Source organism: Bactrocera oleae, chromosome 3, assembly GCF_042242935.1.
Source record: "Bactrocera oleae isolate idBacOlea1 chromosome 3, idBacOlea1, whole genome shotgun sequence".
Classification (NCBI taxonomy): domain Eukaryota; kingdom Metazoa; phylum Arthropoda; class Insecta; order Diptera; family Tephritidae; genus Bactrocera; species Bactrocera oleae.
The window spans coordinates 14,277,005-14,296,420 of record NC_091537.1 but is presented as its reverse complement, the minus strand read 5'-3'; the positions used below and the strand labels follow the sequence as shown (position 1 = coordinate 14,296,420).

The 19,416-nt window shown below is 34.5% G+C and overlaps 1 protein-coding gene across 2 annotated transcripts in view; it reads right to left on the bottom strand.

Moving 5' to 3' along the window:
* The window catches only part of salm (spalt major), a 237,684-nt gene that overhangs the window by 47,977 nt on the left and 170,291 nt on the right, over nucleotides 1-19,416 (bottom strand). For both annotated transcript variants that reach the window (XM_070107542.1, XM_070107543.1), the window contains one exon: nucleotides 8,381-8,543. The gene's annotated coding sequence lies outside the window, so the exon portion shown is untranslated. The remainder of the gene's footprint in view (nucleotides 1-8,380; nucleotides 8,544-19,416) is intronic.

The window sequence follows — 19,416 nt, the reverse complement described above, 5'->3', positions numbered from 1 at the left end:
TAAGCGGTTACATCGACTTTCAAGTCAGAATAAAACGTGGTTTCATGCAATTTTTTTCGAGGAAAGATATTTTATTTTATATATACAATAAATAAAAAAAAATTTTGGATTTGTATGTCAAATACTTTAACGATCGGCGATTCGTTTTTAAAAATTTTGGGTTCCTTGATCCCGTAGTTAATGTCCAGAAAGACTCCCGAAAGAAGGCGTTGTGCAAGATTTTTTTAGTAAAAATTATTTGAGAAGAAAACAAATTTTATTATTATAGATGAATGCAGGTAATGATAGAAAGACTAGTCAAAATTTTGATTTTTGCGAAATATTGGTTTTCCAAAAAAAGTCGTTTTTGGTGAAAAAGTTTGCAAATCAGTTAAAAAATCGAAATATTATGCATCGATAATCAACTGACAAATATGAATATCTAAAAAGGACGTGCCAACCGATCGGTCCACCCGTTTCGGAGAAATTTCTCACACCGACTCTTGAAAAGTTTACATTTACGATTACACACAAGTTACAAGTTAAAAGTATCTTACAATTACGCTCACATCTTCCAAACTATTAGCCAGGTTAACTGCAAATCGGTCTAAAGATTGCTTGAGTAGTAAGACATGGCCTAGCAACTTCAGTTAGTTTTGTTCGGTAAACTATGTATAATAATTTTGTTTTTGTTATGGGAGCATATCAAAGAGTCTTGTTTAGTCCAGCGTTCACACATCTTCATTATATGAGAGGAGCTAATCGAGCAATTTTAATCCTTCGAGAGAGAACTCAACAGGCTATTTAGTCGAAAAGAGCACTTTGGGGTTAACACCGATACTGTTGCCATGAAACTTGATAGTAGTTGGGTACAAAGGTTCATAGTTACAATAGGAATGAGCGATATCGACTGCCCACAAATTCATTGAATCCTAGCAAACTTCAGCCCATTGTTTTATAGTGCCTCAAATTTTGTTAAGTAAAGCCTTTCGCTTAGTTTGAATAAAATTGTCTATGGTCTCTATCCTCTGTCGAAATAACAAAGGAACGAACCAAGGAATCTTCGAACAACTTAACTGTTGATTATTTCTGACACTAGGCTATCATCCAATTGAGAATCATAACTGTTACGGGTGATATTTCATTTTAAAATCGACTCTTGGAGTATTATTGAATTAAATTATTATTGAATTAAACAAATTTGATGTACATCTCACTTTATCCAATCGTAGCCCAAAGTTCACGAGGAAAGGATTGAATATTTGAGAACTTTTTATTGGCTGTCTCTTATAAACTCGGAAGAATGTCATTTAGTATCGCAGCTATATGCTATAGTTAATCTATCTGAATAATTTGTTCGGAAATGGGAGTGTTGTAATCAAGAATAATTTATTCTAAATTTCGTGAAGATATCTTTTCAAACAAAAAAGTTTTCCATACGAAGACTTGAATTATCGTTCAGTTTGTATAGCAGCTATATGCTATAGTGGTCCGATCTAAAATATTTGTTCGCAGATTGTAGTGTTACCTTGGATAATATTCTATGTCAAATTTGGTGAAGATATCTTGTCTACTCAAAAGCGATTTCCATTGTTCAGTGTGTTTGACAGCTATATGCTATAGTGTTCTGATGTAATAAATTTTTTGGTAGATTGCACAGCTGCCTTAAATAATATCTCACGCCAAATTTGGTGAATATATCTCGTCAAACAAAAAAGTTGTCCATACAAAGACTTGAATCCAATCGTTCAGTTTGTATGACAGCTATATGCTATAGTGGTCCGATATCGCTGGTTCCGACAAACGAGCAGGTTTTTGGGGAGAAAAGAACGTGTGGAAAAGTTCAGATCGATATCTCAAAAACTGAGGGATTAATGCGCATATTTACAGACGAGCCGACAGAAGGACATTTCCAAATCGACTAAGCTCATCATGCTGATCTTTTATATATTATATATAATATATATGTACATACTTTACTGAGTTACAAAACTTATGGCAAACTTAATATACCCTCTTCAGGGTATACAAATTAATAAAGCCCACAAACAACAACACAATGTAGCTGAGTCTCTTACATATTTAAAATGCGTAAATAGTAGCGCACAACTGTCTAGCCAATAAATATGCGCGCGCTGAAGTGCTAAGAATTTCATTAAGCACGTTTTAAATGGTGGCACGCATGCGCAGCACAGCAATAAACCAAAACTTCTGAAAAAACGTACACAAAAAAAAAACTGAAAACAGCAGCAACAACACACCCACACATAACAACAACAAGCTGTAGTTTTAGAATAATTACGTGAGCGCTTAGCTATTGAACAGCGTCTGAGCCTAGCGTTTGGAGCGTATAAACGCCGCAACACGCACGCACCAAATTTCAAGTAACCCCTTCGCGGCTCAACTGCTGTCGCTGCATGCCACAAAGCGGCACAAAGCCGCCGCGCAATTTTGTTTCACTTTAAATATAATATTGTGCTCTGGTAATGGCAGGAAGACAATGCACACATACACAAACATGCATGCATGTGATCTTTTAATATTCCAAGGAAAACTGTGTCTATTTTCCACGCTTACAATGGCTGTTGCCATAACTATACCCTGAACAAGGTTTATTAAGTTTGCCACGAAGTTTGTGACACACGGAAAGAAACGTCGGAGACCTTATATATAAATATGTATATATGGTCTGCATGACGGGCTCCCTCTGTGTGGCCGTCTCTCTGTATATACGCGAACTAGTCCACAGTTTTTGAGTTATCGATCTGAAATTTAGCACACATTCTTTTCTCCACAAGAGGCTGCTCATTTGTCGAAATCGCCGATATCGGGCAACTATAGCATATAGCTGCCATATAAACTGACCGATTCAACACAAGTCCTTGTATAGAAAACTTTTTTATTCGACAAGGTATCTTTACGAAATTTGGCACCGATTATTATAAAAGCCATCACTACAATCCTCGAAGAGATTAGTTAGTTCGGACTATTATAGCATATAGCTGTCATACAAACTGAACGATGAAAGTCAAGTCCTTGTATGAAAAACTTCTTCATTTGAAGAGATATCTTCATGAAATTTGCCACAAATTATTATACAAGGCAGCGCTATATACTCCGCATAAATTGTTCAGATCGGAGCACTATAGCATATAGTTGCCATACAAACTGACCGCTCAAAATCAAGATAGCGATCTTTTTATGCCTTTTTATAAGAAATACATACGTGAAGGGTATTATAGCTTCGATGCAGTTCAACGTAAAGTCAACGTTTTTTCTTGTTATATTTAAATTTTAGTACGATTTTTTCTACATGAAGCTGGTGTGAAATGTTGAGCGGCTCATTTGAGTACCCACGCATGCGTGTTTGTGTGTGTGCTCAAATATATTTGTTTATTTATGGCAGTCGGCAGCAAGTGTTAAAATGGATTTTGTTCAAAATCACATAAATTTGCCTAATTGCATACACAGCCAGTTACACTTTCAAACATATACACACATATACATACATATAAATATTTAATATGTAGTTGTTATGTAATAATAAGTAGCGGCATGCCCTAAGCATTTAGTAAATCCACACAAAATTATAATAAATCCATTGAGGACACGCTGCACATTTTTCCAAATTTATTGTTGATAATAAATGTAAAAAAGTTGAGTGTGTTGATTTGCGTTGAGTATATATAATACTATGTGAAAACAGAAAAATTGTGTGTAATAATTTTGTGAATTGTTTTTTTGTGTTGCTTCTGCTTTTTGTTGCCTCATTAGAACTTCCTGCCGCTTAGATCCTTACGCTTTTAGCACTTTTAGTATGCAACGCAAGCGTTTTTGTTTGTTGCCAGTAGCGTCTGTAGTTGCTTACACTTTGGCTTGGGTTGGCGCGCATGCGTGCAATGTGGTAGCAATAATTAAGGGAAGCAGAAAACCCCTTTATGCGCTTAGAAAAATGTTTTTGTTGTTGTATTTGTATATTTAGAACGTTTTGGTTTTGATGTTGATGGAAAACTGAAAATTTTATTTATATACAAATATATACTTGTACATATGTATTTCTGTACAAAAAGGACATATGCGCGTATGTATGTATTTTAGAGCAATTGAAATGCAGCAGCACTTGAGTGACTTGCCGCAGGCAAACTCTTAGGCACATATGTACACATGTACAATTTTATAATATTTGTATGTATGTATATAAAATGTAATGTACATGCATATATATTTAACGGTTTGCTTGTTTGTATTGTTGTTGTTGTTGTTTTTTCACGGAAACCTCACCGCTCCTTGCGTAAATCCCTTTGGGCTTTGTGGTTTGTCTGCCCGCATTCGCCTGCAATATTTGCCTTCTTTTCTGGTTGACATACATACCTATGTAGGTATACCATAGGTACATACTTATGTATGTGAAATGTATATATGTTTGTATCTTGTCTCTTTTTTCCCGTGCATTAATTTGTGTTTCCGAACGGAAGTAATTCCTTTTTACCTCTTTCTCTTATTTAATTTAATTCATTTAATTTTTTTCATCACATTTTAATCTAATTATTTTTTTTCACATAAACAATATTTGTTTTTGTCCCTTTGCTTAGCTCTCTTTTACAATTACGCACTTCACTTGTTATAAGCCTTTCTACTAATTTACCCTGAAGTAAGCAGTTTCATAAGCGATTGATTAACGAAAGATTTGAAACACGAAGGACAAAGACCCTCGCGAATTGTATTTTACCTTCTTCGATTTCCAACAAAACTGGAGTTTTGACAATCTTCGCTTGTTCCTTAACTAGGTCACAGACGAATTAATGAAGAGAGAGGTATGCTTACAGAAAGGGTAGTTTCGGAAAAAGTACCTAGATGCTGGAAAGTCATAAAAAGTTTACGACAATCAATATTTTTAGCTTTCCATTTCTTAGAATTATGTGCATATATACATACATTAGGGTAAGTTAAAAAAAAACGAATGTTTGTTTTTTCGCTTCGTACTCTGGAAAATTTGTGAATAGACATCTCTAAGAAAGGCTCTCCAGGTATGAGCTCTTACTTGTAACAGGAAAGTCCTCCGCCTAACGGTTTTCTAGTTTTTTCTTATTATCAGCTAGAAAACTTCATATCACGCTTCCACAAAAATATTTCGTTTCATAGCGTTTTTAAAAAATTTACCGCTCTACAATAAAAATAGAAAATCGTTAGGCAGAGTACCTTCCCGTTACAATTGAAAGTTCGTACTTGGAGGCTCTCTCTCTTAGAGGTGTCTATCAACAACTTTTTCAGAGTACGAAGCGACAAAAAAGAAATCCCTTTTTTTGATCCATCCTACTATACATATGTACATTTTTCTAACATGCCAGATATCAGATAGTTTTCAGATAATGAGTTATACATACAGATTCGATGTATTTTATTAAAATTATCATCCAATCGAATATCTCCTAGCTTCCTATAGGGAAGTAGATATCATCATCGAATTACAGAGTTATGAAGGATATTGTAGGTCGCCCTACCCACTCAGTTTTGTTAATAAAACTCCAAAATTGTATAACTACGCGAAAAATTAAGCCTACTTTTTTAGACATATGGTTTTCAAGAAGAAATAAAACGCATATAATTAAAGGGGTTACATGGATTTCGTCGAGCAAAAAACGCCCTATTTTCAATAATATTTTTTTCATATAAAAATGAAATATTTGATTCAAACTTTTTATTATTCCGAAGATACATATTTGATAAAGATTTTGTGAAAATTTCAAAGTTTCTCAAAAAAAAAATGTGGAAAACGGTTGGCCTCAAGGGCCATCCCTGCAACTTCCCTCTAATTTCATACGCTAACGTTCAAATTTCGCTTTTTTCACTGCTTTTGAGCTCTTCGAAATTTTTCGTTTTCGATATCTAGCAAGTAAATCAACCGATTTCGACCCGGTTTGCGGCAAACGATGTGTTTCTTCAAGGTTTAGAACTGATTAGTTTTTGGTGTCGATCGGTCAAGTCGTTTGGAAAAAAACGATTTTTCAAAATTTTTATTTTTGAGATTTCTCGAAATCTACTGGTCCGATTGGGTCCAAACTTACACGAAATTCAAGTGCAATGAAACCCTTTGGAATGCCGTTTAGTTTATTCAAATCGGTTGAGCAGTTTAATAGTTATAAGAGGGTCACATACATCCACACACACACATATACATCCACACATACATACAGACATACGGACATCATCGTAGAAATGTTCGGGGAAGCTTCCTCGACCCTCAGAACGTCGAGATCTGTTGAGAACTCGATTTTTGCAAAATGGGGTGAAACCAATATCTTCCCGATTTTTAGAAAATTTTCCATTTTCCTAGCGGGAAGTTAAAAAAAGATGCTTCCGCGTTGCCTGCAGAACTTCTGACAGAACCATAAAAAGTAAAAAGAAAAAAAAAAATACTTGTTTGAACTAAGACCGTTAACTACGACGAAGGAAAAACATAACAAATGGAAAACTGTATTTTTGCCAAACGTTTTTACAAAAAAAATCCAAATTTCGGTGAAAATTTCTTGACGTTTTTGGTTGTAATTGAACAAGAAAAACAATCCTTCGTTCAAGACTTTGTATTAGACGGTTGAGATCTCCAAAACTATTACTGATATTAACTTGAGAATTAACCCTTTAATGCTATGACCAAGAATTTAGTGTTATTATAAAGATAAGGGGTTGCCATTATGTTTTAAAAATGATTTCGAGCAAGTGACCAAGTTCCAATTTTCGAACAATTTTTGCAGCAATTGGGGCCGTATACCAACAATAACACGCCGTATACTCTCTTCCAAAGCGTCAACCGTCTCGGTACGTAGACAAGCGACTTCACATAACCCCACAAAATATAGTCAAATGCTAGAAATGCTGATCAACGATTTTCTCTGCCCATAGAGCACACAAAACACTGACTTTTTGAGCATATAACGACGTCTCAACAATGACTTGTGAATTATCATCACTCTAAATGCGACAATTTCGTTTATTAACGTATGAACGTGGGCTTCTTTGCTAAACAAAATTTTCTTGTGAAAATCAGAATCGCTGGCAAACTCGTTTTGTGCCCATTCAACGAACGTGTGAAGCGCTTGATGTTCGTTCGACTTTAATTTGTCTAAAAGTTGAATTTTGTAAGTCACCAAGCCAAGATTCTGCCACAAAATCTTCTATAAAGTAGTAGAGTACAGCTCCAATTGTTGCACGTCATAGCGGACTTTCATGAAATGGCAAACCAAATTGAGTATAAATCATGTAAAAGCTGTCGAAAAGACCAACTTCGAAAAAAGTTTTGCTAGATTAAAAAACACACGTCTAAACAAACAACATTAATTTTTGAAATTAGGAATTGTAAATTATTTTACTAAGTGAGATCTCATTAAATACCGCGATGATCTTGAAAAGGAAAAGGTTGGGCAAATCAGGTTAGAAAATTTTCGACAGTTAAAAAATAATCGTCGAAACCGTCGCCTTTTTTTGAAGCAAATTACTAATCCTACTATAAACGGCACCAAAGTAAGTGCGTTATAGATGGTGTAACGTGCTCGATGGCGAGTCGAATTTTGCCAAAAAAAATTTTTTTCTGCAAAACAGTACGCATTTTCCCGACTGCCTGCTATTTATGAATATAAAGGCACGAACCAACACAATATATATATGAGTATCCTTAGACGCGTCTTGCTATAAGTGGTTTTGGCTATGCTAAAAGCCCGCTTCTAAAGAAGTTGAGTGAATGATGTTTAACTAGGTGGTTAGAGGGTGAAACACTGATCAAACAATTTTTAACTTAGAACTAAATATATGACATGAAAAAGTATTTTAGTCTAAAGTTTAAGGCTTGTAAGACCTTATAAGAGAATTTTTGAGAAAACTTTAGGACGAACACTGCCAACTGAGAGTGTAAATTGGGTCAAACATAGAGCAAAAATTACGCTACAATTAATATAAAACCTTTGGTCTCGACTAACTAGCGTGTACGCGCCATCACATTAGAAAACTTGCTGGACTGACTAACTTCTTGCCTTCTATCAACGTAAGCAAAAATATAATATTGCCAGCCACCCAAGAACCCAACAAGCCTGCGCCGCTTATGGCAAAAACACTCGAGCAGGCAGTTGCCAAGCACTTCACTTGCCTGCCGCCAGTTGCCACAGCGCAACATACTGCATGCAACATGCGACAACGCACTCGAACTTTTCCGCATAATTAAACTTTTGATTAAGCAAATAAATATTCGCGCAGAATTTGATGAAATAATTCAATTTAGCAACAATTTAGATAAGTTGCGTCAAGAGCACAGGGCTTGGCCTTGTGTTGTGTGCAAAAACAGAAGTGACTTCAACACACTTATGTAGTACATACAAGCATGTAAGTGCTTATGTATTTCTTAAGTACTTACCGCATAAATGGGCGCGAAGCTTACTCCCTCAAGTTGCGGTGCATTGAGTGCGGCAAGCGTAGACATTTTGTGTTTGCCAGTCGGGTATATCAACCAGCGGACCGATCGCTCAGCCAGTGAGGCACGCATAATTTCTCAAGTGCCGAACATTATTGCGGATTTCCTGCGCAAATAAATAAAAGAAAAAAAAACAACAGATGATAAAAAAAAAAAATCATATGAATGCAAAAATAATTTCACATGCCGTCAATTACAGTTATATTATATGCATGCATTGGTGTGAAAATTGTTTTATGCCACGGGATATTCGCACAATTTTATGCCTCGCATTTCTGACAATTGAAATCATTTTGATTGCGAGTCATTCAGTTGGCGAATGAGTGGTGAGCGTTGAGTGGACACTAGTGGTTGGTGAGCCGTTTAAATAGTGTCAAAACGCCTGCTCCATGTCGCTGTAGCTACCATTGTGATTTGCAACGAAATAAATTTGAATTGAAATATGACTGCATATCTGTTTTCTGACAACAATTTGTTTATCTGAGTGCACTCAGATTCTAAGAGTGTGAGTTAACTCTATCATAGTCTGTCGTATGATCACCGTAATATATAATATATATAATATATATAGATACATTAATAATCTTGTCATCTAAAAAGTTTAGAAGTCAGGAAATAAAATGCCAAACATTTTTATAATTTTGAAAATCAAATTTTACGAGAGTACTCTGTTTTAGGTCTTCGAAATTATAGTGATTTTTTGAATATGCTCGTCAGCATCGGAGCTACGGACGACCAAATAATTCATTCAAGTAGGAAACAGGAAATATAACCAATATCGTGTATTGCGTTGTTCTAACAGTTCCTATCAAACAGGACAGCTTGTTCAAACCATATTGGTAGGGTTAAAATATAGAAATCCATATGGAGTAATGTTACCCGGTCATGTTGCATTATACATGACATGACATGGTTTCTTTAAAATTCTTTAAAAAAAAAAAAATGTGGAAAACGGTTGGCCTCAAGGGCCATCCCTGCAACTTCCCTCTAATTTCATACGCTAACGTTCAAATTTCGCTTTTTTCACTACTTTTGAGCTAACGATTTTTCAAAATTTTTATTTTTGAGATTTCTCGAAATCTACTGGTCCGATTGGGTCCAAACTTACACGAAATTCAAGTGCAATGAAACCCTTTGGAATGCCGTTTAGTTTATTCAAATCGGTTGAGCAGTTTAATAGTTATAAGAGGGTCACATACATCCACACACACACACATACATCCACACAGACATACGGACATCATCGTAGAAATGTTCGGGGAAGCTTCCTCGACCCTCAGAACGTCGAGATCTGTTGAGAACTCGATTTTTGCAAAATGGGGTGAAACCAATATCTTCCCGATTTTTAGAAAATTTTCCATTTTCTTAGCGGGAAGTTAAAAAAGTGAAACACACACACAGGAGTTTTAAAATAATATATATATATATTAGGGTGGTTAAACATTTTTTTTAACATCTAGAGGCGGCAGTTTAAAAGTAAATTTCGATTTAAAATTTTTTTGGACAAAAAAATTATTTTTGGTTTAAACTCTTTATATTTATATAAAAATTACCGAATTTGACGGTTTTTGACTCAAAATTTATTTTAACGCTTGAGGAAAGCATGTTGTCGTTTAAGACTTTCTTTTAAATCTCCAATAGTGACCACAAAACATTTTTTTAAGTTGATAACTTTTAATTGGCCAGAAAGAGGACTTTCCACAACTCCTAGAACACTTATAACAATTTTTTTACGAAATAAAAATTTTAACTCGAAAATTTACTTTAAAACTGAGTGGGCCTCTAGATGATAAAAACACTTGCCTTGATCTTGAGTTAGTGGTCATAGTTTTTCTTTTCAGAACTGTAAAAAAAAATTATTGTAACAAATTTTTACTCTCCATTTCACAGAGAAACCTCGCAGGGGAAGCGCAGTATTGTTAAAAACATAAGCAACATTAATATTTTAGTTAAGTCTAAGACAACGGTAAATCGATATTCTTTAAATAACAGTAAAAATGTTAGTATTATTCTAAGTAACAAATGAAAAAAATAATTCATACACGAATTTCCTCATTCCATAGTTTTAGAGCGCTTCGAATAAAAGCCGCAAGCCTTTAACGTTGTAACACTGCAAACTTTGATTCTACAACAATTTAAAAAAAAATATTTTAGATTAATGAAATCTTCATCAAAATTATTTTGTAGAAAACCACTTTAATATCTTAACAAAGGTAGCAAAGGTAGAAGTCAAGACAGAATGTAAAACGCAATGCATCTTTCAGAAAGAGCGATTCTGTTCTTAAAAACAAAAGCAAAACTGAATAATCTGAAAGTTGTTTCAAGACGATAAATATACACATAGAATGGTGGAAATATTGGTTTAAATACCATAATGAAAAAACCTATTAATTTTAAGCCGCCTTAGCAGAAAATAGCAGTTAGTTAGTCGAATCCCAGAGAAACGGCGCAAACAACCACCAAGCCAGAATTGACGAACAGTAAGGATTTGCTATGTGTTTGGTGGAATTGTCAGAGTATCATCTACTATTTGCTGCTCCCCTATGGCCTACATCTTAATTAAGAGCTGTGCTGTCAACGATTGAACCGTCTGAAGGGAGCAATCGCACAGAAGTGGCTAGCTTTGGCCAATTGGAGAGAAATTGAGTTTCATTAACACAACGCCAGGCCACACATATCGATAGTAACTACTTAGAAGTTTCGTGAGCCTGGTTGGCATGTTCTTATCCAACTTATAGTCCGCACCTGACACTAAGTGATTACTACCTTTTCCTGCCTATGGCTAAGATGAAAAATTTGCCTTAAGAGAAGCTTGTGAAAATCGACTGTCCCAGTTTTTTCCAATAGGGAAGTGGGATTCTACGAGAGTGGCTTTATGAAATCACCTTCAAAATTACAAGTTAACGAATCAAACGGTGCATATTTCACCTAATTTGTATAACTTCTGACTATCCTAAATAAAACCTTTAATTTAATGTAAAAATAATGGATTTCTCTTTATTATACCTAATATCACAACATTTTTATACCCTGAACAGGTTCGCGAATTTATTAAAAAATTTGGGATTAAAAATTTGATTTTTATCTTTTAATCCAAGATCTTTGGTATTAAAAATTTTAAATTGAAAATATTACTTTTTGATTTGAATGAACTCGAAAAAATGTGGATTCTAAAGCAAATTCTTTTTTAATTCTTAATTATTTACTTAAGACTGAAATTTTTGTTCTTTTTTTCAATCTGTTAGTTGGGATTAAAAATTAAAATTATATTTTTATTCCGGCTTTTAGGATTAAAAATTTATTTTGTATTCTTTAATCCGGTATGTGGGCTTAACCATTTTTTTCAATCTGGTTTTTGGGAATAAATTTTTTTAAATTTTATTTTTTAATCCAGTATTTGGGATTATACAATAAGACAAAAGTTTAATTCAATTAGTTTTTTAGTGCATTATATGCAACTCTGACTCTGAATAGGGTATATCAAGTTTGCCATGAAGTTTGTAACGCCCAGAAGGAAACGTCGGAGACGCTATAAAAATATATATATAAATGATCAGCGTGATGAGCTGAGTCGATTTAGCCATGTCCGTCTGTCTGTCTATGTACTTATAACAAACTATTCCTTCAGTTATTGCGATATCCATGTGAAATTTTATAAATATCCTTTTCTTCATGTGAAGCTGCTTTGAATCCTGAATAGAATTTTGCAGATTTTTATAATAATAAAAAAAAATTTTTTATTAGCGGCAGGAAATCCTAACCCTCGAAAGGCATACTCGTTAAAAAGGTTGAAGAATGGGTTAAATTGTTATAAGTGGGTTAAATTGTTATAAGTGAGGTGACATCTCAAAAAATATCCATTAGATACGACCATATAACGCGATACTAAGATTTATTGAGCGGTAATTAATAAAGATAGCTTTATGAATTATAAATCCTTACCCCTATACCCGACTATGCTTAGGTTGCCTTTTAAATATATTTCAGGATTAGAGAACAAAAACAAATCTTAATCATCGAAAATTGTTTAGTTGCTTTGTAAAATATTCTCCATTAAGATCTACATACTTTTGCCTGCCTTTTTTTTGTGCGATTGAAAAATTGTGTGGGAACCAAAGTGAACAAATATATTTTACAGTCAAATGTTTATGCAATACTAAATATATGCTGGTACCACTAATCCCTATAGTCCTCTAAATCTTACAAGAGGTCACATGACCATCTTGCAATGTCAGTTTGCGTACAGAATCAATAGTTTCCGGAAGAAAAGCTGATTTTGGAAAAACTTGACCAAATTCGTCTTGGAGTGCCATCGATAAACATTAGTGAAACCTCAGCGCCAAATATTTAATTAAGTTCACCGATGCACCGTTGTTAATTTAATCCACGTCTAAAATGGTAAAAAATAATCGCGCGAAAATGTTCGCGATTTAATTAAATTTTTTGGACGAGATGAATATTTTAAGTTACTGTAAACAACAATAATGACGCTCGTATGGCAAAACATTCCAAATTACATAAAAAATGTCAAACTTTAAGATAAAGTGGTGAGTTGTCAGATTGCAACACTAGGTTTGCCAAATCTCGAAATATAAAAGGCAACCTACGCAACAGCAGCATACTCGAATTTGTGTTTTGGCAAGAAATATCAAGATGACTGCATTATTAAAAAAACTGTTTGGAGACTGTTTTCACCTGCTACAATCGCTACACGGTAATTTGAATTCTTTCAATACCAAATATTGATCAGATCTATGCTGTTGTGTGCTGGAATTAGTGGAGACCTAGTACTAGTTTATAGTTACTTTTAACAATATTTTGCTTGAGAACGAAGATGGTGCTAGTGCGATTTGTGTTACTCTACAAGCATAAACTGCAAATTCGAAAACAAGAGCAACGTTAGAATTGTGAGTAATCCGGTCTAAATTTGAGTAATCCTGCCCATTGCAAGCATTGAGTAATCTCTACTCACAAGCAGTTTATCTAATCTAAACTAGCCAAGAGCGGATTATAGATTATATATGAACATGTACATATATGTTATACTCAATTATGAACTGTTATCGCGCATTTTTGCAAAGCTGTATTGTTTGGTATTTAAATTTTTCTTATTTGTAGACTTATATACTTATACTACTTATAGATATATATGTAAGTGTATGCATGCATATGACAAATCGGTAACTAATACGCCTTTTTACACCCGTAAATCCTTTAAATGACGACTAAACGCTGCTGCCCACTTTTAGACCAACATAACGGTATTTATATACATATGTATATACTATGTGTCGCAGTCTAAAATGTTTCAATACGAACGCCTACCTACACACCTACAATACAAACAAACATAACTGATATGCAGGAGTTTAAGCAAAACACTAACTAAATTCACTAATCCGGTGTGCCAAATCCACGAAGCTAGTGAGGCGCGCAGCTGGACGCGTCTGTCTATGCTAGAACACCAACAACCATTATAATATTGGCTGCATTTTTACCGCATGCCAAGATGCAAACAAAAGAAAGAACACAAACGAAGAATAAAGCATATCCTTTTACTAAGCATGCAGTATAGAGCAGCAACGGGATCACAAATAGCGGTTTATGGGTTTGAAAAGAAGCCTAAATTTATAGAAGTAAACACAAAAATAATTTTCGCATGCGCAAAAGTGTTGAGTCGGCGCAATTAGTGCAAAAAATCTCGAGCGTTCACTTGAAGCCTTTACCGTTAGCAGGTATATGAGTGCATTGGTTAATAAGACACAAACAGTTAGATGGGCAAAACTGTTGTTCACTGACCGTAAAATCAGCTTGTCTGCATTTATGATTTTTCTACGGCTCATTTACCTTGTCCCCCCCCTTCGAAATACAACTGAGTCTAATATGCCAGCAAATCCTTTGAATTAGACGAGACGAGCATTTATGTATGTATGTATGTATATGTGTGGTGTATGTAAGTAGGTGGTTACGCTGTATTATTTTCGAACAATTAAAGCAAATATTTTGCGTACTAATTAAAGCAGCACACACAAAGGTGAGCGCACAAACACATACATATACATATGCATACATATATATATATATATTTATATTTGCATGCAACGCGGCAGGATATCGCCTGAGTGCGCACCTTTTGTTCGAAATCGCATAGTAAGAAAGCAAGCCAAGGCGTTTAGTTGGTTTGACAAATATGAAAAGCGTTCACTTCGATTGCGCCGAAGCTAGAATACCCTTCACAAATAAAAATAAAAGTTTTCCATACAAAAACTTGATTTTGATCGGTTACTTTGTATGGCAGCTATATGCTATAGTGGTCCGATCTGAAAAATTTGTTCGGTGAATGTAGTGTTCCCTAGGATAATATCCCTCGTCGAATTCGGTTGAGATATCTCGTCAAATATTTTGTTCTCCATACAAGAACTTGATAGTGATCGATCAGTTTCTATGGCAGCTATATGCTTAAGTGGTCGAATAACGCCGGTTTCGACACATGAGCAACTTCTTAGAGAGAAGAGAACGTGTGCGAAATTTCAGATCGATATCTCGAAAACTGAGAGACTAGTTCGCATACATATATGCAGATATCGATATCGATATCGACTCAGCTCGTCACGCTGATCATCTCTATATATTGTATATTTTATATTTTATATGGTCTCCAACATTTCCTTGCGGGTGTTACCAACTTCGTGGCAAACTTAATATGCTCTGTTCAAGGTATAATGAAATTCAAATTTGCCGATTGTAAGTATTTTATATACAATTTTGAGTGCGCGAGAGAGCAAATGTGTGTGAGAGCGAACGTTAGCCGGCATATTTGCATACATTACCCTTTTGTTTGCGACAAAGGATATGCATATCGTTGTAAATATATATAAACACAAATATCTGCAACGATTTTGTGGGCGTTCATTATTTAGCGCTGCCTGCCGAATTATACACACATATGCAAAAGCAAAGCAAGCCGGCAAATCGGCAAGCGGTCAAGTAAACAATTGGACAGCCTTGAGGAACTCATTGTGCACTCATTTCTCAGAAAAATTATCCATTTAAAGGATTTAGTGTGTGCATATACTTTAATATGCCTATTTAGGTTGCATGCACATGCGCACTATTCTTGGGCTGGTGTATGACGCGCTGATATGCAAATATTGACAAGGATAATTTGTCAAAAATACCCGCCACAGCACAAATACGCCAAGCCAACAACAAGAAACACTGCGTGAATTTTTGATTTTGTAAAAATTTTGATGACTGTGCCCTTGCGCTTACACACACACACACACACACATGTATGTATATATGTACATACACAAATTGGCATGCGTAGCTAACTGTTTAGTCTTTTCACTTCACCAAAAATCATTTATCATTAAATAAAGGAATATAAAATTATTTAATGGCATGCGAAATGGCGCTGCTAACGATTGTGTGAGTTTCTACAAGGTTTCCGTTTTGTTTGCGCGCTCAAACGGTATTCTGGCAACTCTTTCTCCTTAACCAAATTGGAGCAAGCGCAGAATTGTTTGCAGGATAACAATGTTAAAGTCAACTGGAAATATTATGAGCAGAAATTGTGAAGGACGAAAATTATGCTTGATGAGAATTCCAGGAAGTAGCAAACCGTTATTTTATGATTACTTTAAAGTACAGCTGCTATTATGGTATAGTTATGTATATACTCGTTTTAGAGCATATACATATGTATATGTATATATTTAAGAAAATATGGTATATGTATACCTATATAAACATTATTATTTCAAAACCGCTTCTTATAAAAATTATTTCTATTAGAAGGAATATGATATACTCAAATTCTCTGACTCAGACTCAGACTCTCTGATTGCATGTCCAAAAACGGTACTAAAAAATGCAATACGGAAACTTTTGATAACGGTCAAAGCTAGAATTTAGGTTTGATAGCAAAGGCTTGCAGTTTTCAAAATCACAATTTGGAGAGAAATTATTGCACTTTTTGATTTTTTTAGCATTAAATTTGGTTGCCTTTGCCGTATCTAAGTCGTATTATCGCCCCTTTTTAGTAGTTTGAAAACTATGTTATGTACTAATTGGTTTGGAAAATCTAAAAAGCGGCAACGCTGACAATATATCACCAAAGTGCTTTCAAATTGTGACTTATGGCACGAAATTCGGATTACAGTGAGATATCTGTAAAACTTTCAGTTCAAGTTTCATTGTTTTGCTACCCCTGGAATTCTCTGTTGTACGGAATTACGTTTGGAAGGAAAAGTATAATACTTGTAGACCCAACCTTGTCGAAGAGTTGAATGTACGAATCCAATTGAAAATATTTTGAAATTGTATTATGGACAATTTCTTGTACTATACCTATGGATGACTAAATTTAGTCTGCAAAATATTATATCATAGTCACAGGTGCGTGAATCTCACTCTTAGGTTTGTTCATCACTGCGGTTTCAACTCTATTCTTATACGAGAAAAATACAACATAAGAACACCACAGCAAATTATTTTCCATACACTACACTTAAATATCGAAAAACGATTAAAGTAAAGTGTATTAAATATACACTGACACTCACAGAGAAACAAGAATTGATGTTTTGCTATTCTAGAATATTCAGCGCCTACAAAATTTCCGTATTCCTCACCCGGAGGCTGGTCTAATATCGAATTATAACTAGTCATGCCGCTAAAGCAGCACCAAAATAGTTGAGGTATGAAATATTAAGTGAAATATTAAAACCGTGCAATTCCTTTACTTCCAATTATATTTTAATAAGCATACATATACATTAGGGTGGCGCAAAAAAACCCGAATAATCTTTTTTCTTAAATCTTGTGTGAAAATATGATAGTTTATCATGTTTTAAGAGGCTTGTCCAAAGGACAGCTTGAAAAAAAAATTTTTAGAGGTCGCTCAGAATTTTTTAAGATTTAAAAAATCCCCCAAAACCGAATTTTTTTTTTAATAAAATTTTTTTTCTTGTTACAGTATAATTTTATAGACCAAAAAATAATAAGTTCCTGAAAATTTCAGCTAAAAATTCGAAATTTAAAAGGTCGCTCGTAATTTTATTCAATTTATCAGTGCATTACTTTAGATTTTTTCGAGCAACTTTTCAATATTCATATTAATATTTCATATATATTTATACCCTGAACAGGGTATATTAATTTTGCCACGAAGTTTGTAACATCCAGAAGGAAACGTCGGAGACCATATAAAGTATATATATAAATGATCACCGTGACGAGCTGAGTTGATTTAGCCATGTCCGTCTGTCTGTCCGTCTGTATATACGCGAACTAGTTCCTCAGTTTTTGAGATATCGATCTGAAATTTTAAACACATATTTTTCTCCCCAAGAAGCTGCTCATTTGTCGGAACGGCCGATATCGGACCACTATAGCATATAGCTGCCATACAAACTGAACAATCGGAATCAAGTGTTTGAATGGAAAACTCTTTCATTTGACGAGGTATCTTCACGAAATTTGGCATGAGTTATTGCTTAAGGCAACAAATTATTCTCCACAGAAATCGGTCAGATCAGATCACTATATCATATAGCTGCCATACAAATTGAACGTTCGGAATCAAGTTCTTGTAAGGGCCCTTTGTTTTTGTGAAGGGTATTATAGCTTCGGTGCAATCGAAGTTAACGATTTTTCTTGTGTTTTCATTTATTGAATTTTGAGCTGAAATTTTCAGGAACTTATTCTTTTTTGGTCTATAAAATTATACTACTGATCTAGCATTTGCAGATAACTTAGAAATTGTATGACACTGCCTGTTTCTAAGCACGGCATAAATATACATATATGTATATCATATGTAATGTAGAAGAAATTTGTCGTTCATGATGAAAACTAAAAGCTTTGCATGAAGCTTTGGAAACACCAAAACCATTTTCTGGTTTACGGGTTGATGTCCCAGCGTAGAGTGTCAGCACCAATTAGATATGTATATGTATGGTATACACATAAGTAAATATATGTATGTATGTATAAGTATCAACAGAGCTTCGCTGTTTTAAATACAGCTACATTTATACTACTTTTAATTTTTATTGAGTTTGTTCAGGCACTTTATTTATTTTAACCTTAAATCAAAATGTTAAATTCGCCTTTTTCAACATATAATTCTACGAAATGCACAAACGAATTGATATGTCAAATTAATGGCGTGCTCAATGGCATATTTATTACAAACACATACACACACACACACGCATACTGAAGAGTATGCATGCATGGTCGCCTCATATAGGAAAGCGCAGAAACCACCGCAGCGAAATTTGCGCCTACTTAAACGTTTATATATGTAAGCATGTATGTGCGTGTGTATGTGCAACTTGCCAGCTGAATGCCACACGCATGCGCCAAGAAATTAAAGGGCGAAGATAGGCGGATGCAAGGAAAACATCAACGACAGTCAATGCCTCAAACTTTTGGCCATTGACAGCGCTGGCAAATAAACACATATGTATACAGTTACCCAGTCATACATAGGCATATATATGTATGTGGTATATACAAATGTACATTAATGAGCAGCAAATTAAATATGTAAGTGCAATAAAATAAATAAAATGCAATAAAGAACACGTGATTTAATATAAAATATAAAAAAGCGCATATACATACATACAAACAAACAAACATATATACAATACTATATATACAGATATACGCCTTGGTTATTATTGTATGCACATCTACTCGCTGGAACATAAAAATCCCACAAATTTCATCTTCCCCGAAATAAATCAATCAATTAAATTTTTATGAAGTACCCGCAGCGTTGCGGCCGTGCAAGTATTTGCGCTTGATTTACTATGCTTTTTCGTTTTGGTTGTATGCCCTAAACTATATACCCTATATTAAGTTTGCCAAGAGTTAAGGAAATATTATATATTATATAACTGATCAGCATGACGAGCTGAGTCATCTTAGCCATGTCTGTCTCTCTGTACGTCTGTATATACGCG